A 22831-nucleotide genomic window follows, 5' to 3' on the forward strand; every position below is an offset into this window, starting at 1 on the left:
GGATTGGAGGAGCACCTCGTGATGAGAGTTACAGACTCCAGATCTGGTCCTCTGGTTGGGTTTAGGATCAAGGGCTGGAGAATGGCTGACAACAAAGGGCTTTCAGCCTCAGACCAGCCATGCTTTCTCATCTCAGAATCTTGCACATGTCGACACACCCCAGTCTTGTCTGGCTAACTCCATGGGTCCTCTGGGCTCAGTGTTAAATGTCACTTCTTCCGAGAAGCCTTCCCTGACTTATTCCCCCCAGTCTGGGTTGGCTGCCTTTGCTTTGTGCTCCATGGCCCTTCTAGGTTTCTCTACCCACTGTCCTTTAATTGCTTGTCTCACTGTCCTAAATAGCCTATAAGCTCCATGAGGGCAGGCCTTGTGTTCATATTTGTCACTACTATATCGCCAGAGCCTGGCACAGTGCTTGGTATGTACTCGGAATGACTGAATGAGGAAAGGAAGAGTTGCTGGGTGTCCTAGGGAATCGTGGTGTGTGCTGCCTGGGCTTCCCTACCCTTGCTATTAATACCGCTTTCTTGTTGCTTATAATTTTCATTGCCCCAGATGATCCAGCTCTGTCGGAGGCACGGAGGCACAGTCAAATCTCATGCTGTACATTGATCACCTGTCCAACCTTTGCCTAGAGTGGGAGCCCCCAGTTCCTTCAAGAGATCCAACTTTACCTGTCTGTAAAGAAGAAGAGGAGGAGGGAGACAGCGGGGAGGAGCCGGTGGCAGTTTAACACCAGAGCAGGTCCAATGTTTACTTTTCCCCTTTTGGAGGTGGGTAACTGCAAATGCCGTGGGGAGCTGGGTTTCAGAGAGACTCTGCATAATGACCTTGGATTTGGGGGCTCACATGTGCTTTATTTTTTTGTAGAGTGTAGAGGGGCTGCTATTTTGTATTTAATTCATAGCCAGACTTTTCCATGCTTCCCACCAGCACAGGACGAGAATCCAGGTTCGTCATCCACATGGTGTAAATTGTTGCACTGGCCTCATGTTGTTCGTGTCTTGCTATGTGGACAGAGAGTACGGTTCATTCACTGGTTCCTATTTTATTTATTGTTTGCTTTTCAAGGACTGTGATTTTCAACGGCCTTTCTTGTTTTGATTCTCTGGCTTTTGATGCTTTGAAAGCTTGCATCCCTGGTCAACTTCTTAGACCGTGAGACCCGAATAACTGCTCAATAGATGACATTTCATTTAGGCCCACCCGGTGGTGTTTAAGTATAGCCCTACACAATCCTGGAGGTATGTCTAACCAGCTTTTTCCCTAAGCAGAATGTGAACCTATGACCTTGTAGGCCTCAGGCAAGAGGGCTTCCTACTTACCCCCAAGCTCTCAGCCATCTCTAAGTTTGGACTGCCTATTGTTGGTTGCAAGTGATGACAATTTCTGGGTGGATGGACGTTTGCACATGAAAACCGCAGCCTCATATGTGGCAGAGCAAGGTGAACCCTCAGAGACCCCAGTTGCTTCCTGTGTAGGGGTCTTGCCACCTCTCCTAGGTCTGAAGCATGTTCTCCCTTGTTGGTTTTGAGTTTCTATTAACTTTGCATTCTTCACTTGCAGTTCTGCTTTGGCATAGTAAACACCTAAATTGGAATCTTTGGGGGTTCATTCAAGAAAGAGAGTTTGAACAACCTCCTCTCATAGAAGGTGTGTTCACCAACGCCATGTGCTTTGAACCAGACAGGGATGGGCCGGTGTGAGCTTTATTCCTGAATTCCAAGGAAAGTTTAGTTTAATTTTCAGTTTTGGATTAGCACCAACAGCTGCCTCACTACCTCATATCCTTTCTGGATTGAGGCAGGTAATTACTGCCTACACAAATAAATCGCATACTTTTGCACACACACACAAAATCTTTGAATGACATTTGATTTATAATTAAACTTGGCGATGCAGGCTCTGAAGTGTCCCATCTTGTCTAATCACAATGTATTTCCTTTCAGAGCATTTCTGCACGCAGGGGTTAGTCCTCTTGTTATTGTCGCATAATATGGTGAAGGGAATAATTTAAGAATAGGAAAATTAAAAGAGATGATTGCTATTTTAGGTCAAACTCGAACCACTGATTGCTTCTATTGTTTTTGTTTGAAAATACATTCTCATGTCCCTTTATTGACTGATTTATGCAGCAAACAGATTTAAATGCTGACTCTCTAAGAGCCCTGTCTAGACAGCAACGTATTTCGCAAAATCACCTGGAACCTTGTTAGAAATGCAGATTCTCAGGCACCACCTAGACCTACTGAATCGGACCCTCTGCAGGTGGGGTCCAGCAAGCTGGGTTTGAATGAGCTTCCTGGGGATTCTGCTGTACACAAAAGTTTGAGAAATCTTCGTTTAACACTTCTGTGCGTGCATGAGGTAAGGGCATTGATAGACCTGTACCTACAGCCCTACCATCCACAAGCCTGCGATCCAATCATGGGCACCAGGCATAAATTCACCAGACAGGTAGGCAGAATGATCTGTATAAAATGTAAATTACATCATACACTCACTTCCTCAGTCCCTTCAGGCAGTTCCCTTTGTTCTTGGAATAAATATAAAAGCTTGGCTAAGGCCTGCAAAGCCTGGCATGCTCCCTCCCCTGCCCACCTGCCCAGCCTCATCTGCTGCTGCCCTCTCCCTCCCCCAGTGCTCTGCCACACCACTCACCTTCTTTCTGATCCCCAAACCTCCCCACTGAGTGTGGTCTCAGCAGGAATGTAGAGGAGGAGGAAGGAAGAGAGAGCATTGCAAAGGTTAAATAATAGGCTTGGTCGCTGAAGTATGTTTTCATACAGTGCAATATTTCTAAGCCAATGTCCCCTTTGGTTAATATAGTAATATAATGATATTTATATTGATTAATGTGATAATATGTTAATGTGATAGTCAATATAGGTGGACTCATCTTGTATCATAGCAGAATCTGAAAGGAACTGCCACATCATTAAGGAAATATTAAGCATAGTTTAGTTTAATCTTAGTGTCATGTGTTTGATGGATCTCACTCTCTGAGTGTTGGCCCAGCAGGCACAGTGCTCAGCCACACACTGGGAACTGACTACACATGGCTGGAGATGTGAGATGCTGAGTGTGAAATCATTTGTGTGGTACCAGAACATTGATGCATGATTCTTGCTGTCTTCACTTAGTTTTAGGACAGATTGTAACTATGATTGTTATGTTTTATCTTTGAGAAAATTACCTGTGAATGCCAATTTTGATCTTTGGGATATTAAGTGTACCAGGTGATTTGGGAACAGAGAAGCTTTTGGATTTTTATTGAACATGAAATAATGGTTTCTTAGCATTCTCCTCAAAATGAGAAAGGGAAACATATTTTAAATATGATTTGTTAAAGAAAAAAACCTTGAATTTGAGGGAAAGGGGTTCTTAAAGATCTGGGACTGCTAGAGCCAAGAACGGGGGCAGTGGTGTTTTGGTTTTGCTTTTTGTCTTGATTTGGTTTTGACTATCCACAGCTCTTTCCCAGGGTCAGGCTGTGTCGTTTTATAAGGGTAGCATCTCTGGTTTGGGGCCTTACTTGCTTTTAGGGAAGCCTCTCATTCGAGATCTTCAGCAGAGGAGGGAAAGTTCGGTTTGGAGCTGCCATCCCGGAAGTGGGTGGTGGGGAAGCGCTCCTGGCAGCCTTTCAGTTTTGCCTTGCCCTGTAGCGTCCTCCCAGGAACCTGAGGAAAGTCTCCTTCTCACCACGGCAGCTCCCTGACTTGCCGGGAAGCCCTCCCTGTTGGAAGGCGAATCTAGTCTGCCCCAGGTGTCTGGGAATGCACATGTGTACAGGACAGACACGCCCTGTCCACACCCTCCAGGAGCCCACAGGCCAGAGACCAGGAGACTTCAGCAAATCACTGCAGGAGTAAAGGTGAGAGGCACTTCAAAGGGTAGGAGAGCCATGAGAGCTGCAGGGAAGAAGGCTCCCTTTGGGGCTGGCAGCGAGGGCTTCTCTTTGGACGCGAGGTTGAAGCTGAGAACTAAAGGATGACCAGGTGTTTTTTTCAGGTATGTGTCTAGGTTGGTGGCATTGTGGGGGGTAAGGGAGAGTGTCCCCAGGGAGCTGGCACCATCTTGCTTACTAGCTGGGACTCTGTCCATAGAGGCTGCCACAGCAGAGGATCTTCTGAGCAACCACATGGGGGAAAACACCCTAAGACTTGCTGCAGGGTGAGCCCCCAGGGAAGGGCTCCTCCCTACAGAGACTGAAATTTCCATGTGTCCCCTGGCAACGCTAAAACCACTCTGCCCAGGTGTGACACCAGCACCTTGGCGTTTCCTTCTCTGCCTTTTGTGGGTTCCTCCATCTCTTCCAGTGCGTCTCTCTGAGATCCCTCCTTTTCGGGGCAGCCTCTGCTGATCTCCCCCTTGAGAGCAAAGCTGTCTATGGGGGACATTTGCCATACCCTGGAAGATTCTTATGTGGGCTTTAGGGAGGCATTTTAAGAATCCTCAGAGAATCTTCCTGGGTGTGGCCAGCAGCTCCTGGGAGTGAGGAACTGTCTTCACCCACTGCCTTCTTGACCTGGAGTCATCACTACATATGGCTCACCTGTCCTTGCCAGGACACAGCGTGAGGGTAGGTTCTCGGTCTATTGTTTTTTTTCCTTTTTGGGGGGGGATCCCTGACATGCTGACTTTACACAGATCTGGCACTCAGAAATAGTTGACGTGAAAGAAGAGATTCTGCAAATCCAAATGCTCTAACGATGCTGAGGCCTGAGTTCAGGAGTGTGAAATAAAAGCAATACCTGATTCATTCATTTATCCCTCCACCCACCCAAAAGCAGTTATCACGGACTTACTGTTAAACTGTGCACAGAAACACAATGCCTAGCACACGGTAAGTTCTAGTCAATGCTGGTTATTAGAGAGGAAGTGTTAAACTCACTCTGGCTTCTGAAGCCCTTTGTGTTCCTGTCCCACTGAGGTTTGTAGAAGCCCCAGCTGTTCCTCCCTGTCTTGTCGTTTAGGATGGACAGTCCAGGGTCAGGCTCTGAGCGTGTCTGCTTCTCTTCAGAGAGGCAGAACTCTCCCATCGGAGGGAACTCGTGGCCTGAGCTCTGACACGTTAGAGTGCCGGAATACAGCTCACTGGTTGTCTGCTCAAAGCCTGGTGAACATGAAAAGACAGGGAGCCGTTGAACCTCAGCGCCGTCTGAGTGGCTTTTTAAAAAATTAACGAATTGATAAAGATAATCATTTGGAGCACCTAGGTTTCCACTTACTGAAAAAGGCCTAGCTTGTTTCTGAGGAGACAGAGGATTTCTTTGAAATCAAGGGACCATTTCTGCAGACCTAAAAAATTTGAGGCTAGGGTCCCAAATAGAGCCTACAAGTCAGTTCTGCCTAAGTGGCTATTTGCCTGGCCACACAGGGCCCCTCAAACCTGCAAATATCGCATACAATCCAGCTTTATGGATTTGGGGCAAAAATCAGATGATTGGGCTACAGGGGGCTGTATTCCTATAGACTCTCACAGCAATCCCCCTCATCCCAACCTGTCCTCCCCAGTTCACTGGTCGCTGATGTCTGCCTTGCTTACACCAGGCTCATGTCCCTCCCTCATGTTACCTCCCTGGTCCCTGTTGGGACAGTATGCAAGCCTGATTAGGATATGCAGAAGAGGGCCCTTGTGGACCACAGCAACATGAACGATGCCCAGATTTGCCACTCCAGTCACCTGTTCAGATGCCATGTGGCAGGGCCTATAGGGTGAATGGCACTGGATCATCACCCAACCCGAGCTTCTCATAAGAGCCAAGTGGGCGCTCAGCCAGGCCCCGCCTCAGGGATTCCGACGCCGTTGCTCTGGTGTGGGGCTCGTGGACAGGACAGCTTCAGCAGCCTGCAGTGTGGCTTGTGCACAGCTCCTCTGCTCTCTTGATGAGTATTCTGCTCTCATCAGCACTCTTCTAGGCCCCATCCTCTTCCTGAATCGGTCTCGAGCATCATAAACCACTGTTATAAACATGGATTCAAAGAAGAGCACGTGTGTCAAAAGTGGCTTCTAAAAGAGAAGGGATATAATGCCAAAAATGAAAATGTTTTGGTTTGAAATCCCAGATCTATCAACAAAAATTGGGCTTGGGTGGGGAAGATGGTAGACACAAATACTTGCCTTGTGTCATGCATGAGAGTGGGGACGCACTCCTATATCTGCTGCTTCCCGAGGCGGGTCCGATTTGTGCTTCTTAAAGGCAGCCTGTTATTTTCTTACTAGATGCTTGTGGATTGCTTTTTCTTTGTGTAGACAAGTCAATAATTTTCCCAGACTCTATTTGTGTCCTTTAAATTTTCTTGGTGTTCACTAAGCCCTTTTAACCTGCTACATATATTTTCCATCTGCATAACTTTATTGGGGTTTTCCTTAGTTTTAGCCTTTTCTTCTGGAGCATCTGTTATCCTCAGGTTCTTCACTGTCTAACGGCTGTATCCATGTCCCTCATAAATTATATCTCAATATTCTAGGATAACTTTGCAAGTTTATGCTTTATTTCACCGATAGTATTTTCTGCAGTGGTGATTCAGCTCTTAGCTGCTTTTAATGCCAATTGTGAATTCATCATTGCATTTCTAGTGGGTGGGCGATGGTAGAAATCCCCTTCCATTTTCCATCGTAGCTGTACTCCTCTGCCTCAGTGCCTCATATGTGCTTTTACACTGATGCCCAGAGGAAACTGAGGCCCAGAAAAAGATGTGATTTACCAAAGGTCACATAGTTGGCTTCCGGTGGAAGTGGGTGTAGAACTTGGGTTGCCTACCAGTCCAGGGCCCTTTTTGTTCCCCAAACTCCACTTGCAGGATCAACTCTGAGGTACAAAATAAATAGATAAAATCATCATGATCATCAACCTAATCAAAATTTCATACGTTTGAAGTGTGAGTATTCCAACTGAGAATTGCTTACCCCAAATTCATTCCTCTTCTTCTACAGCATAGCTGGCCTCAATAAGCAGTTTTCATTAGGGAGAGCTAGAACAGAGAGAGAGTTTAAAGTAGTGGTTTTCAGTCAGGGGCAGTTTTGCCCCCCAGGTGACATTTGACAAGGCCCAGAGATATTTTTGGTTATCACAACTCAAGTTGTGTATGAGGAGGGTGTTACTGGTATCTAATGAATAGAGGCCGTGTACCATGCTAAACATCCCAGAGTGCGCAAGACAGCCCCCACAACAAAGAATAATCCAGCCCAAAATATCAATAGTGCTGGTGTTTAAAAACCCTGCTTTAAAGGGAGCAAATTCTACATTTTACATTAGTGAACTACATTCTACCTGTGGACTAAAGCCCCTTGGGAAGCTTCGAAAGACACACACACACGTGCGCACACAAACACACACGATCAACCCTAGACTAGAATAGAATGCCTCATAAATACATGTGTGACAATTTCTGATATGTGTATAGACACTATTGTGACTTCTGAAATAAAAATTCTTTTAAAAACATTACTGAATTCCTAGTAGCTTTTCATCATCAGGTGTTTTTCTGAATCAAAAGATAAGAGAAATAAAATTACTTAGGTGGAGAGATATGCAAAAATCTTTGATCTTTAAAAGGAGCCTCTATCAAAATTGTGCTGCTCCTGTCTTCCATGATAAATTTGAGGTTTGTTTGTGCCCTTCTTCAAGTAGCTCCCAATCTAAGGGAAAATCCTTAGTGCCTGATGGCCCTCACCAGTGGCTACAGTGTTAGGGTAGATCTGGCAAGCAGATGTTTATGGTGGAAACTTTCCATTCTAGAATAGTTCCTTCTGAGGCAGGAGGAGGGTTAGGTTAGAGAAGAATGTGCCAGACAATATGCCCCTTTGTTAATCAATGCTGTCATCTTGGCTGCACCTCTAGCAGCCTCATCTTCCTGAAATCTTCAGTAAAAAGGCCATTCAACAAATACATCTGGCATTGGCCAGGATTTTTCTAGCTCAGGTCTCACAAAAGGAATGGATTTAATCAGATTCAAAGGAACCTTGAGACTCATTCTATAACAGTGTTACATCTCCGGAAGAGCTCTGGAAGGCAGATTATCACAAACCAGTTTCTTGAAGAAAACTTGCCAACAACTAATGCAAAGTAATTGAGTTGCCTGTGCAAAGGGCTGAAATCTTAGTGATATTTATAGATCTCATTGGGACACATACTCTATTCAGTGCTTTGTTGGATTAATCTAATTGGTCTTCATAGCAACCTATGAAGTAAGTACTGATATTATGACCATTTCATAGATATGCAAACTGAGGCTTAGGCCCACTGGTGACTTGTCCAAGATCGCACAGTGATTCCTCCTGCTTTAACCGTTGTGCTGATAATATGGCCGCATGGCTGATTTTGAGTTGACAAGCTATTATTTTAAGCTCTATCACTTGTTTCTTTAATTGGAAAATGCAGTCCTTGTACAGACATGCAATTAGTATAAGAAATGATTATTTGAGTCAGTTTTAATACATTTGGCAAAGGCTGGTATCTATATAATAGTAAAAGAAATACCGAGTTTGAAGAAAAAGGTATTTCCAAGTTGTCTTCTCTGTCCTCATTTGCATCCTCCACGCATAATAGGATATGAGTCAGAGGTCACTTGGAGGGGGTCAGAGTGATGCTCAGTCAGGAATCAGGGACTTTCACTAACAAGGTGTGTCATTAGGCAGGTCACATGTCTCCTCAAGGTTTCCAATTTCTTCTGGCACATGGGGGAAGTCAGAGTTTATTCAACGTCCATTTATTTGGCATCTATTACATGTGCAGATATGATGACAAGCTCACTATCCCTTAGTGAGACTGTCACACAAATAATCCTAACGTACTGTGATCTCTTCTAGGGGAGAGATCAGCACTTTTATGAGGGGCTCTGAGCACTGCAGGCTGCCAAGTCAGGCTGACACTAGCGAATATTTGTTGCGTGCCTACTATGTGCCAGGCTCCATTCCAGGAGTGAGAGATTGCAAATGCATTCCATTTTAGGATGGAGTGGGGAGAGACAATAAACCAGTAAACAAACAAACAAGTGGATTTCAGAGACCAGTTAATTGCACAAAGAAAATACAGTAGAGCAATGCAGTGAAGAGTGACTGGGGATGGAGGGAGCTTCTCTACCTGAGGTGATCAGAGAAGGCATCACTGAGGAGATGACACCAAGAAAAGCCTTGGAAAATGGGAACAATTTCCTAAGCAAAGAGCTAGGTGAAATAACCTTAATGTGTAAGGTTCTAAAATTTTATTATTCTTTCAACAGAGAAGTTCAGATGTCGAGCATGTGATATCACTTTTTGGGATTTGTTGAGATTTTTAATGGCCGAGCACATGTTCAATCTTTTGTAAATATTCCGTGTGTACTTGAAGAGAATGTCTATTCTGTCCTCGAGTACATATTATTTGAGTGTTTTCTAGAAGAAGCTTATAAATAATGTTACTGAAATCTTCTATATCTCTATTAATGTTTTAGCTATTTAACTGCTTAGTTTCTGAAAGATAAGCATTCAGATACTCATGATGATGTTGATTTAGTCATTTCTCTTAGTAAGTCTATCAGTTTTTGTTTTATTTCTAGCCTCTGATCTTGACTATATTAAATGTTTAAACTAATGTTATGGCTTCCTGGTGGGTGGTTTGTGTTATCATTAATTAATATCTCCCTTTATCCCAATTAATGCTTTTACCTATAAATTTTGTTATGTCTGATAATATTGCTATAGCAACATCTTTTTGGTTAGTGTGTTAGTGTATGCTTTTTTCCATCCTTTTGTTTTCAGCCTTTGTGTGTCACTGGTCCATTTTATAACCAACGTAAAGCTGGATGATTTTTTAAAAATCTGGTGTGTCTGTCTTTTCTGATGGGTGAATTTAAGCTATTTGTATTTATTGTAACTGATCTATCTGGACTTAACTTTGTCTTCTTATTTTCATGGGTGGATTTTTTTCTTCTTTTCTCTTCTTTACTGTCCTTTATGAATTGACTGTGCTTTCTTTATTTCTTTTTATTTCCCCCCCTACTGGCTTGGAAGTTACATATTCTATTTCTCTTCTCATAGTGGTTTGGACAGTATCTAAAGCAGAATTTGGCACTCAGAGTCTCTTAATGCATTGCCTTTAGTTGGTTTAATAGCTTTCTCTAGTATCCTGACTCCCAGTGGTTGGGTCTTTAATGGGGTGGGGTATAAATGAAAGTGCAGAGCATGGTCACTATGATGATTATGTCTTGGAGTGCAGATTTCCTACTTGCCTTTGCCAAGACCTGTGCCCTGTTGCCTGAGGGTTCTGGTAATTGACAAACTATAAAACCCTCCTGGCTTATGGATAACATAGCGGCTTCTAAGCAAAGAGTCACTTGGTTTCTTCTGTTGCCCTTCTGTTTGTCTGCATTTGAGCTCTCGTAAGTGATGATAAACGTTAAATAGCTCCTGTAAAACTGTTGAATTGTCAGTTTTTAAACTGCATAAAACACTGACATTTTCATTAGATCCTGGCCCTAAGGAATGTCCGGCTTTCATCATAACAGATTTGTTTACTTCTGTAGAAAGTCTTAATGTGCTGCCTATGGGAGAGATCTTACTGTCACCTGCTCTTAAATGGGAAAGTCTTTGTTCAGCCAAAGATTTTTGGAAAAGGATTTGCAAGAGGGCTTTTTCACCTCCCGCCGTCTCCATCCTCCTCTCCCCCCGCCATCTCCCAAAAGGGTAAGGGATGAGAATAGAGTCTGTGAAGAACTTTTGCGTTGGACAGGAAAACTTTCAACGTAAAATAATCCTGCAAAGTCCATTAGGAGACAAAATGTTGGAAAGATGCTATTAAGCCACTATTTAGTTTCAATGTACTCTGTTAAAGATAAGCAAGTCATATCTATGTCTTTTTGACCTCAATCCTTTGGTCTCTATTTAAACAGATATTTTGATTTTGGATTAATAAACTCTCTTGTGTATATTAGTAGAGAAAACATTTTAAACTGCGGGGTCCTTCTAAGCAAATAAGAAAAGAGAGGACTTTTATCTCCTGATCATTGCCTTAGATTTTCAGCATTTTTCCAGAGATGCCAAACTCTTCATGAACAGATGTAGAGACGTCTCAATTTAACAAGCTGGAAAATGTGTGTGCTGAAAGACAGGCTTGTCTTAATACACCAGAGTTAAGAATGCTAACTTTCCCGGAACCAACATGTTTGCAATTTATGGCAAGATTTCTTGCTTATTTTTGAGAAGAACCTCCTCTCTGTACCAGCTTGTTGAACACATCCTTGGCAGCTTTGTCTTTCACATGTCAAGAGGGGCAGCCTGGCCTGGGGGAGCAAATGCTCTCAGCCACGCAGATTAGCGTTTGAATTCTGCTTCTAGGACATATACTGTGTAGCCATGGATGAGTTAATAAACCTTTCTGAGCTTTGATTTTCTCATCTATAAAATTGAAATAATAAACTGACTTTTCAGAGTTGATAGAAACATTAAGTAAGATAATATACGTGAAGCACTCAGCACAAAACCTGGTACATAGTAAAGGGGACCATTTAAAGACGCTTGATGGTGATGATGATGATGATGATGAAAGTGGTGGTGGTGGAGAGAATGGTAATAAAGATGGTGATGGTGATGAAGATGGTGGTGGTGGTGTGATGCTGGGGTCCTTTGAAAAAATCTGAGAGAAGATATCATATAGTCAAAGAATCTGAGAAAAGGCAGAATTATCTACTACTACCTGACCAACAGTCCCCCAGCTTCTACTTGGACAATTCCAGTCACTAGGAGGTCCTTCCTTAATAAAATTCTGTTATAGATGACAAACCACAGAAGCCTAGTTCATTCGTGCAATTGTGTTCAGGCCTGGATTTGTCTTAGAAAAAGCTAAGAAGTGTTACTCTGAGTTATTTGATTTTGTTGACACCCGTCTCCTTCCTAAAACTTGCTTATTCCTTGGCTTCTGTGACATTGGACATTTTGGAGTTCTTCTTCTGTCTCCTTGAACATTTCTCTTTCATCTCTTTGCCAAATTCTCTTTCTGTGGTCATTTGGATACATGAGTGTGGATCTCAGAGAAGCCAGTGCAAGAGAAAAAAAAGGGCCAGCAGCAAGGTTGGGGCAGAATCTGAGTATAGTGTCACAGAAGCAGAGAATGGGGACAGTTCCGGGAGAGGAGGAAGGTCAGTATTTTTTAATAAGAGAAATGGTGAGGAGGAGGAAGACTGAGAAAGACCATTACTTTTGGCACTGAAAGTTCAGTGTTGGCATCTGACACAAAATCACTGGGATGGCGAAAGAAGAGTTGAGGAAAATCTGGGAGAGGAGGAGGTGGAGGCTACAGACAATGAAGAAAGAGAGAGAAGGGGTTGCACGGTAGAAAGACTTTTTTAGGTAGGAGAGAATCAGGCTTATTTGTAGACCAAGAGCAGGGAGCCGGAGGAAGTTGAGTATGAAGATACAAAAGCAGGGGGATTCAGATGTTTGGTCCTGGAGGAAATGGGAGAGGTAGGAGAAGGAGTTCATTGGCCCATAGAAGCACCTGCCACATCCCCAGTGAGCAGACAGGAGATATCATGGTGCAGAAAAGTATGATCTATTAGGCTCATGTTGAATGAGTTTGACTTTCTCTTAAAAGAAGGTGAGATCTCTGATGAGAGTGAGAGGTGTTTGGAGGCATCAGGAGCTTGGGAGAGAATTTAACAAGAACCACTGTCCGAAATGGGAGAGGAAGTCAACTAGTGATGGTTAAAAGACTTGCCAAGGAGCACTGTGAGGGGGAATGTCTCTATGTGCTTCTGGATCTCCCCGCAACACTCTCACACTGGTTTCTATCCCTAGGATCTTCTGTGCACCCTAAGCACCCTGGAATCCCATGGATAGCCCTCAGTGCTCCCACTCCTCCGCCATGGGGCCCTCCCTTTCCCTCTCCCCATGCCCAGCCCTGCTCTCCTATGGTTATCACATAAAAAGTGAATCAATGGACTGATTTGCACCAAGGTGAGGAAGATTGCAAAGGTGTAACGTCTCATTTCACCCAGGTGTTAGTGTGACAGGTAGTCAAATGGAAGGAGCACAGGATCAGGAGTCAAGGGATGGAGTGTAGTCCCAGGTCTCATTGGTTAACCTGTTATTCTGCCCTCTTGCTTGCCATTGCAGCATCAGCATGTTATTTAGTGCCTGGCATAGAGTAGGTGCTCATAGGATTTATTTGAATAGCTTAAGGGAGAAATGAAAGATCTTCAAAAACCACATCATCCTATGCAAATATGAGGGACTGTTATTCTGATGTACATTTTCACAAGCACAATATCAGCCCAAGGAATGACTCTAATAGTAGAATGTCAACTACCACTGGTGGGCAGGTGAAAGGAAATACTTTCAGCAGAGCTGGATAGGGACGTTCCAGAATTTCTCAGATTCAACTCTCTAGATGTCTACATCTATTAGTTTGGCTTGTAGATAAATTAGCTGCTATCGCTTCACTAATCTGATCCAAGGTGATTTAGTCATTTTTCATTCTTGCTGTTAAAAAAAAAATATATATATATATATATACTTTGTCATTATAGACAAGAAGCTGAGATCCCAGCGAGGCAAAAAGAGATGGAAATGGGTTCCAAATACAGAAGCAGAGCCTCCTTCTCACCCACAATTTCTTCTCTCTCTTCCTCTCCCTCCTAAATAGGATCTTTCTCTACCTTTCCCCATGACTCCACCAGCATGGAGAAATCGATTGTTAGCCAAATCCCAAAAGAATACAAGAAAAATATCTCTTCAGAAGGAGAGGGCAAAGGGGAGAGATGGAAGCATTAATAAAGGCCGAAGGGATTGGCCTACAGAGTGTGGAATCCAAGAGGGTGTTTATTTTCAAAACAAAAGCTTACCGATCAGGTACTTTTCAACAGATGAGAAAAATGGAATGAGGAAAGCTTGTGCTGGGCTTGGGGACGTGCCCACAGTGGCCCAAGCTCCTGAGTCAGCAAGAACAGCTTTTGTTCTCCCTTCTCTGGCGGCAGCCTTTGAGTAAGCAGGACTCATCAGCAAGTGACCCATAAGCTCCAGGGAGGCTGCGTCAGGCCTGGCCACCCTTCCGATTTTGCTCGGTCACTTAGACTCCCAACTTCCTGGCCTGCCCACACAGAGAACCACCCCAAGGAAGCCTCACCAGCCATTTCTTAGCAGACAGCCTGGCAGGACTGAAGAGACATCCCTCACAAAGCCCGCTTCAGGCTGGCATCTTTTCGGGCACGGCTCCTTTTCACAAATGTTTCTTACGAAGAGGCCTTTGAGACAGGGATGTCATTTGTCCTTTAGAACCTATGTGTCAGAGCATTAGACAGACATACTGGATTTAAAATCTGCCTCAGCCACTTAGATGCTGTGTGACCTTATGCAACTGGGTTATCTTTTCTGAGCCTCACTTTCCTCATTGGTAAAATGGGGTAAATCGAACCTGCCTTGTAGGGCTTGGTAAGGATGAGGATAACGGAGCTGAGCTGCTTGAAAGAGGCTCTGGCAAAGAGAAGGACATCAGCGACAAGCAGTGGACCTGGCTGGAGAGACCCCCAGGACTCATTCAAGACTTGTGCTTGTTTATCCTTGTTGTGAATGTTTGGTTTGGGCCTCAGTCAGCTGCTTCTTCCATCAGAACCACACACGCGCTTATGTTTTGAGTGCTCATTCCCTTTGTAAATAACTCCCGGCCTGATGAGTAACAACATCTTCCAGGCCCTGCCTGTGCCTTGCGGCTCTGTGTCTGCATCTGCAAAGCAAAGGGTGTGAACTCGATTTTGATGCATTTGGACCAGCTCTGGGGTTGTCTTCCAGCCCTGATGGCTGAGGACCGCGCACTAGACTTTCTGCCCCGGAGACCTCCCCTCCTGATCACAGGGCTGCGTCCCACAAAGGCAGAGATGTGAGGTCAGACATGATATAATGTCATCCTAAGTAAGAGAAGAGACAGAAAACAAAAACGGGATGAAAATACTTCTCAGTATTTCCCAACTGCTCTATGTGAGCATGTGCTTTTAAAATTTTGTTTGAAAAAAAAACCAAAGCTAAAATCACAAGTGAAAATCAACCACAGTTCTACTCCCTAAAGTTATATAGATATAAAATAGGAAGTCAGTATTCTGTACCTCTTACTTTTGACAGTTCAGTCACAACCCCAGATGCTACCACTGTTTACAGTTTGCTGTATGTCCCTCCCATTTTTTCCCCTGAATTTGTGACACATATCCCCACATGATATGTATGTATCTACTATATACATAATTTTTATAGACTTGTGGCCTACAATTTGCATTTTGGGGTCATTGCAGGTCACTTGATTCTATATCAGTTTCATCCTTGCAGGTCAGTATGTATAGAGATCTACCTCCTATGTTTAATGCAGCACATTGATCCATACCATAGAAAAATCATAATTATTCAGTTATATCCTTTTGATGAGCAATAGCTTATTTCTGGGTTTTTTTGGTGGTACCAAGAAGGCTGCAGAAAACGTATGTTCATGTTTTGCTCTATATTCTGGTGCTTTTATTTCTGTGAAATCAATTCCTAGAAGTGTGACTTTGGAATCAGAGGTGGTACTCTCTTCAGATTTTAAAAAAGACTTTCAAATTGGTTTCCACAATGTTTGAAAGCACCTTATGCAGCCACCAGTAGGATGGGAGAGCTCCTATTTCCCCATAATCTTACCAGCTTTGGATGTCATCAGTCTTGATTTTTTTCACAATCTGACGAGTGGAAAATTGTCTCACTGTTTTAATTTTTATATCTTTTAGGTTTAGCTTTTTTCTTATTAGTTTATTCACCATTTTTATCCTAAGAATTGTCCATTTATATCCTTGGTCCATTTTTTGAGTGAAATTGTCTTTAAAAAACATATATGTATTGTCTTATTTTTATAATTAGTAAAAAATAATAATAATAAAGTGATAAAGTTTCTTTGAAAATGCCAGACCTCCCCAGGCTGTTGGCAGGACAAGGATTTCACAGAGTGAAGATGGGTGGGCAAAAGGTAGTAATAACCTTTCGGTGTGCCGTGCAGTTCCCGGGCATTTTCTTTCACATGTATTATTGCCCCCATATGCTCCTCAGTGCAGTCCTGGGAGGTAGGCTGAGCTCCGGATGACCTCCTGGCTGTCAGACCTTCAACTTGCCCCTGACTGATGAGGCTTGCCTCTTGGGCTTGACCCGAGAATTCTGAATCCTCTGCTTGCCTGTCTCCTGCTGGGACTGTTGCCTGACAACCTTCCATTAACCTCCCCACACTGCCCCTCCCAAATCCCCCATCCATGAGCTCTGCACACTTCTTGGAGTCCTGGGAACTCGTTTACAGCCTCCTTTAGGAATTCAGTGCCATCTGAAAGACTCTTCATGGAGCTCTTGGGTGGTGGTAGTTTTTATTCTTACTAATAAAATATTAGTTACTGTTTGTTGAGCACTTAGCATTTGTAGGGCCAGTGCTTATGGTTGTGCAAGTTGTCCATTGCACAACTCTGGGGGGCACCGTTGACTGCATAGTCATTGTAGATTTGCAGAATTATTTCTGCCAGATGGCAGTCAAATATCTTGAAAAAAGGTACCTTTTTTCTAATTCATACTGAATCACCATAATTGCGAGCAGGAGGGTTAATCAGGTGCCAGACACTGTGCTATATGTTCTAAATACATTATTTTTTTAATCATTCAAGTAGCCTGCTGAGGTTGGTGATATTACCTCCCTCTCTAAAGCCAAGGAAACTGAGTCTCAGAGAGGTTAACTTACTTGCTCAAGCCACACAGCTAGTAAATGAATTCAAACTCAGGTCCAGCTGACCCCAAAGCCTGTGCTTAACTCTTGCCCTGCCCTTCCTCTGTTTTGGGATCTAGTTACCCCTAAAGAGTCCTCTGTGATACACTAAGCCGTGGTTATGGTACAACTACTGAGTTCAATTGGCCTGTCCATCACTCTCTTCCTACAACACTCTGGAAGGACTGGGTGGCCAGTAGGCAGTACTGCTGCTGCCAGGATGAACTTCAGTCTACCCAAGGGACTATCGTGACCTAACAGTGCCTTTCTATGAACTAAAATCAAAGCATTCAAGAAGAGCTCCTGCCCCGCGGCGGTCTCATCAGGAGGTCAGCATCTCTGCATCTCACGTGGGAAGGGAGAGCCCCACTGTTCTGATGCGTGCTCTTCCCAAGTCTCTGTCCACGTTTCCTGGTCTCTGTCCCAGGATCAGTTTTCTTTGACCACACTCAGAGTGTGGGCAACTGTAACACAGAGGTGCTAAGAGTGAAAGCCAACATTTCCCATCTTCTGGCTCTGGTGCTGATGGATGGGGACCGGGTGAGAGGGTTTTTCTGGAATTGATTCATCAGACTGAGGGGATTTCCCTCTCGCTCTCTGCTTTCACTTCTGAGGTTCATGTGTCTTTTTAACATTCCGACGGCTTACTGGGGCCTAAGCTAAAAGTCGTCTTTAGGATCCATTTGTTCTGATTCAATTGCCAAGGCTTTATGATGTTGTTCCCTCTCTTGGAAAAATGCTCCAAATGGTTTGCATGACTGATGCACTCCACGGTGACCTGATTGATGGTGGGGAGGCCCTGACTCAAGGACTGTTCCTGGAAAGAGGGGCTGGGGTCTGTGAACACCATTACAGCAGGGCTGTGGAAGCAAGGATGTCTGCCCTTGATGCCGCCCAGCTCAGAGCCTCTGCAGTTGCTTGGGGGGAACCATCAAGGAAACAACCTTGACTTTCATGCCAGCCTCACAAATGGGAGTGAGGAGTCAGGAGCTCTCGGTTCAGCTTAGGGATGAGTACCAAGTTTTTAGTCACTTGGCTAACTTTATTGTCTCTGTGGCTTCAAATCGTGTGTCTGGTTAATGAAAAAGGATGTTTTTTCATTTTTGAAGGCAGTGATATTTACTTTTTAAGAGCTCTAGAGTGAGACACAGCTGGTTGCTATTACCAGCCTACCGCTTGCTGTCAGGTTGACCCTGTGTCAGCAGCTTCCCTTCTCTAGGCCTCTGATTCCTGTCTGTGAAATGGGATTGATAAGCGCTGTTTTATAAGGTCATTGCTAGGATTACATGGCATAATTAATGGGATAATACGTGTGAATGGCTTAGTCCAAGGCCTGGCTCAGAGAAACCACTGACTAGTATTATCACAGCTCAGCAGACAAGGTCACTGATACTCTGCCCCCAGGGAAGTAGATTGCCCTGACGCTGCTCGTGTGGATTTTACAATCACTTTCGAGTGCAACTCAGCAATATCTAGTCAAGTTTAAGTTAGACATTCACTATGACACAGCAATTCGACCTCTAGTATATACCCCAGGGAAATGCTTGAATTGATGTACACGAGGACACGTGCAATTAGCGTCATTGAAACTGTGTCATGGCAAAACATTGGACACAATCCAAATATTCATCAATAGAATTCCAGCATTTATGCAATGCGATATGTCACAGCATTAAAATGTACTCAAACCAACTCCATTCATGTGGATAAATTGCAAACACATAATGTTGAATGAAAGAAGTGAGTTTAATAGTCATAAATGCAGTATGATAACATTTGTTTAAAATTTTGAAAGTTACAGATTTATACTACATTTATTAATGAATAAATATGGAGAGCACAATAGCGTTAAACATATGACAGACATGCATAGGAATAATACTCACCAACTTCAGATCAGTGTTTACTTCAGGATTAGGGAAGGAAATCAAGGATCAGGGGCTTAAATTATGTATGTATTAAATCTATGTATTTTTTGTTCCTAGAAAAAAAGATTTGAAGAGAATATGGCAAAATGTTAAGATTTATTTATTTCACTGGATAGTGGGTGTGTAAGTGTTTTAAATGTTATTTTCTTTCTTTTCTTTCTTTCTTCTTTTTTTTTTTTTTGGTGAGGAAGATTAGCCCTGAGCTAACGTCTGTTGCAAATCTTCCTCTTTTTGCTTGAGGAAGATTGTCTCTGAGCTAACATCTGTGCTAATCTTCCTCTATTTTGTATGTGGGATGCCACCACAGCATGGCTTGGTGAGCTGTACATAGGTCCACACCCAGGATCTGAACCTGCAAACCCCAGGATGCCAAAGTGGAGTGTGCAAATTTAACCACTACACCACTGGGCTGGTCCCTAAATATTATTTTCAATTTTATTCTGCATGTTTGAAATATTTCACAATAAAAATTTTTAATAAATAAAATTGTGTCTCATGGAAGAGAAGGAATGATAAAAGGATAAAAATACTCCTTTCAAGGAGTTTATATCTCTTTTTCCTACAGTAAAAGGAGAGAAGGGCTAAGGAACTTCATCTTATATCACAAATGTAGAAAAGTTTGGAGCATTAGGAGATAAGAAAAGAGTTAAAAAACCATTTGGTTAAAAAATATACAATCTTTTTTTTAAGAATAATTAGAAACTACAGTTGTTTTAAATGCACTTTTCTTTAAATTAATAATGGCTAAATAGGTCACCATCTCAGTCATCAGCTCAGACTATATTTCTGTGTTTGTGAGTACAGAATGGGGAAATCTCCCGGTAAGATGCTTTTAGTAATAGTTGCATTTTTTGCTGTGATGGTCAAATGCAGCGATATAACGTTTACACTTTAATCATAAAATCTTTTTGCAGAGTAACAGGGCAGCTATGAATAGCATTTCTCTAAGCATCATGGCCGGAATCCGCCTTTGTGCTGGCCTAGGATGGTTTGGAATTAACGTTGAAAACGTAGGAAAGACCCACAGTCCCAGAGCAGCTCCACACATGTCTTCCCAGGGCATCTCTTGGGCATTTAAAGGCCGAGGTCTTCCTCTACCATGTGAGAAGAGTTTGCAGGCGTCTGCTTCCCGCCACCTATAAGCACGTTGTTATTCTCCTCTTTTGAAATATGGTCCCATCTACCCAACTGGCTCTTTGGGAAATATCAACCCCGACTTGGTTTTATCTTGGTCCATCCCCTACCCCCCATAATCAGGGTTCCTTCTCTGGGCCAAGGTCATGTCGTGTGCACGAATACCCTGGACGTCAGGCCTGCAGTTGGGGCCTCTGCATGACCCAGGACACAGCCCGGGAAGCCCTGCTCTCAAACACTGCCCTTTCCAAAGCTTTCTCAAGCCCTCCCTCCCACGTCTACAGGCTGAGGGGAAAAAGAGTTTTCTTTTCTTGTTTTCAGTCTGGTTTTTTGATTTTCATTTTGCGGTTCTGCTCTGCCTCGCTTTGGTTATCAGCATCAAAGCTGAAACCAGCTGTGTTTGTTTGTGGATCTTTCATTTCCATGAAACCTGCGGATTTTTCTGGGTCACTCTGTGTTCTTAATAATCAAGAAGGTGGTTCACATGGCCACAAAGGAAGGACTGGGGTCAAAAAACCTCAAACCCACAGAGGCCCCTCAGTAGCCCTGCCCTTGGCCCGGATGACTGGGAATAACAAACATACCAATATGGTTTGGGGTTTTGTTATCTTCCAGGGTGAAGGGTCCCCCGAAGAGCTCTTTCTAACAAGAGGATTCAAGTAGAAATCTTGCTTGTTATTTTTCAGCAACACCCTATGACAAAGACCTCATTTTTAAAAGTCTAGAACCCCAGCAGCTGCAGAGGGGTTGGGGGGTATATTGGGAATTTTCTTCATATCTTAATAATTAACCCTTAGTTGGAGCATTATGGACCTGACAGCCACCTGAGGTCACAAATGTCGAACTGCACGTTGGAGGAGCATTTTGCTGAATGGAGCCCCAAGTTAGCAGTGGTAAGCTTAGCCATTCAATGGACCAGTTGTTTCCCACAGACAGTTACTGGTGCAAAACCCTGAGCCCTGAAGCAGGAGAAACAGGAGACTGGATGGAGACCCCTTTTAGAAATTTAGTCCTCACACTGTTACCCTATGCTGCTAAGTGCTGCCTAGTTGACAGCACAAACAGCCATGGAGACCATACTGGGTGCTGTTTATTTTAGAACAAGCCAGAGAAGCTGGACTGAATAGATGGCACCACTTGAATTTTACGGTAAACAGGGGAACTCAGCTGAATCTCGGGGACCACAGTGGAAGCAGCAGCCAGCTCAAAAGAGCCCAGTTTCTGCCTGAGCTCCTCCCCACCCAATGGACTGACATACATCAGGCTCCCGAAACAGCAAAGACAAGACCGTATTTGGATTTGTAACTCCCCGGGCATTTTGCAGGCAAGTCTGGTTCTCGTTGTCCACTGACCGCGATAAAATCAGGGCCCCTGCTCAGCTTGAGACAAGCCATTCGTTTAGACACCCTCCCTCTTATGACGCGAATGCCCAAGTGCTACATTGGTGATTCCAATTTGCTGGTGGAGTTCCCCTGTCAATCTTGCCGGTTCGGTGAGGAATTGCTGCTCTCTGTCTTATGTTATCTTTCCCACACACCTTCTTCTATCCCCATCCCACTTTGGGGGTCTCCTGAAAAAGGCAGCCTTAGCAGAGAGATAGGGGCCCTGGCTGCTTCCACGCGGCAGAGCGGGATGGCACAGCGGTAAAGAGCAAGGTTGTAAACAGCCCATTTGAGTGACATGTGCAAGTGGGAGAGCAGAGAGTCTCTACAAAGTCCACCCCGTGGCTCAGGCTTTCTGCATTAAACGGGGTGAGTGGGAAGGTAGGAGAGGTGTGCTTTTAAAACCTCCTCCACATGAGGGAACTGCCTTTCCTCTGTGTCTCTACAAGGCGGAAGTAGAGCCAGGAGCTGAGCCCAGAACCCCTGGCACGAATAGCAAATAGTAATAGCAGCCGTCTTTAGTGAACACTGATATAAAGCAGGCAGGCTCTGAGGGCGTCATGCCTGTTAACTCCTGGAGTCCTCATCAGAGCGCCAGGAGGTAGGTGCTGTTATTCATCCCATTTTGCGGATGGGGAAGCTGAGCCTGCAAGAGGTTAAGTACCTTGCCCCAGGTGGCATACAACTAGCAAGCAGGCAGGTTTCAAACCCAGGTCATCTGGCTCCAGAGTGAGCTCTTCACCAGTAGGCTATACTGTGGCGTCTCTGAGGCTACCATTACTGCTAATAATAATAATAACGGCTTTCTACTGAGTGCTTTCCCTGTGTCGGGCACTTGCCCTGTGTTATCTCCTTTAATCCTTGCGGTCACTCTCCGGGGTTGATACAATGCTTATTATTCTTTTACACATAAGAAAACTAAGGCTTGGGGAGGTTGAGTGACTTACTCAGAGTTGCATAATTAATATGTGGAGGAGCCAAGATTCTAGCCCAGGAAGTCTTGGTAGCTTGGACTCCTAAACCCTATGCCTGTGTTGGGATGAGGGGCTAGAGAGTGGGGATGTGGTTGGACTTGATGGCCAGCACTTCTGCTAGGTCCTCTGCTGCCGTTTGAGGACCACAGTGGGAGAAGCCGCTCGATGGGCCCTTGTATCCATAGAAGAGCTGGGACTTTCCCATGATACACTTGGCTGGTTCCATCGCTTGTGCTGAGCAGGTTCCCCAGCTTCCACCAGCGCATATTGTCTGATCCCAGTGTAGCACTGAGCATAGTTGCTGACATAGAATTATACTCAGCAAATTATTAGGGAAGCTGGTATCGCCTAGTGCATCCTTGCCTTCCCAGAATGAATGAATGAATGAATGAGGGAGTGATTTCTTCCACATTGGAAACTAGCCAGTAGCTAATAGATGCCTGATTTCACATGTGGTTTCTCTAGATTCATCTTCACTAACGCAAAGAGACTGAAGGCCAGCTTTTGAGGGGTAAGAATGTGACATTTTTGCTTTGACTATGAAGACTCTGGGTAGCTCTGAGTAAAGGACCCAGGTCCTTTCTCTTTGGCTTAGCTGTAAGAATATCTGTCTCATTATGTTCTGGTTTATGTAGCATACCAACAGCTATGAGCATAGTACTATAACTACTCGGTAC

General features: G+C 44.0%; 1 protein-coding gene across 31 annotated transcripts in view; it reads left to right on the forward strand.

The window, feature by feature from the left end:
• The window catches only part of ERC2 (ELKS/RAB6-interacting/CAST family member 2), a 904450-nt gene that overhangs the window by 804249 nt on the left and 77370 nt on the right, over positions 1–22831 (forward strand). For 8 of the 31 annotated variants that reach the window (XR_011426862.1, XR_011426853.1, XR_011426851.1 and 5 more), the window contains one exon: positions 556–773. The exons of 16 other annotated variants lie outside the window; for them this stretch is intronic. The gene's annotated coding sequence lies outside the window, so the exon portion shown is untranslated. The remainder of the gene's footprint in view (positions 1–555; positions 774–22831) is intronic. 7 more of the 31 variants (XR_002800567.2, XR_011426854.1, XR_011426852.1 and 4 more) reach the window with 1 other exon arrangement.

The sequence above is a fragment of the Equus caballus genome, chromosome 16 (assembly GCF_041296265.1).
Source record: "Equus caballus isolate H_3958 breed thoroughbred chromosome 16, TB-T2T, whole genome shotgun sequence".
In the NCBI taxonomy this organism is placed as follows: domain Eukaryota; kingdom Metazoa; phylum Chordata; class Mammalia; order Perissodactyla; family Equidae; genus Equus; species Equus caballus.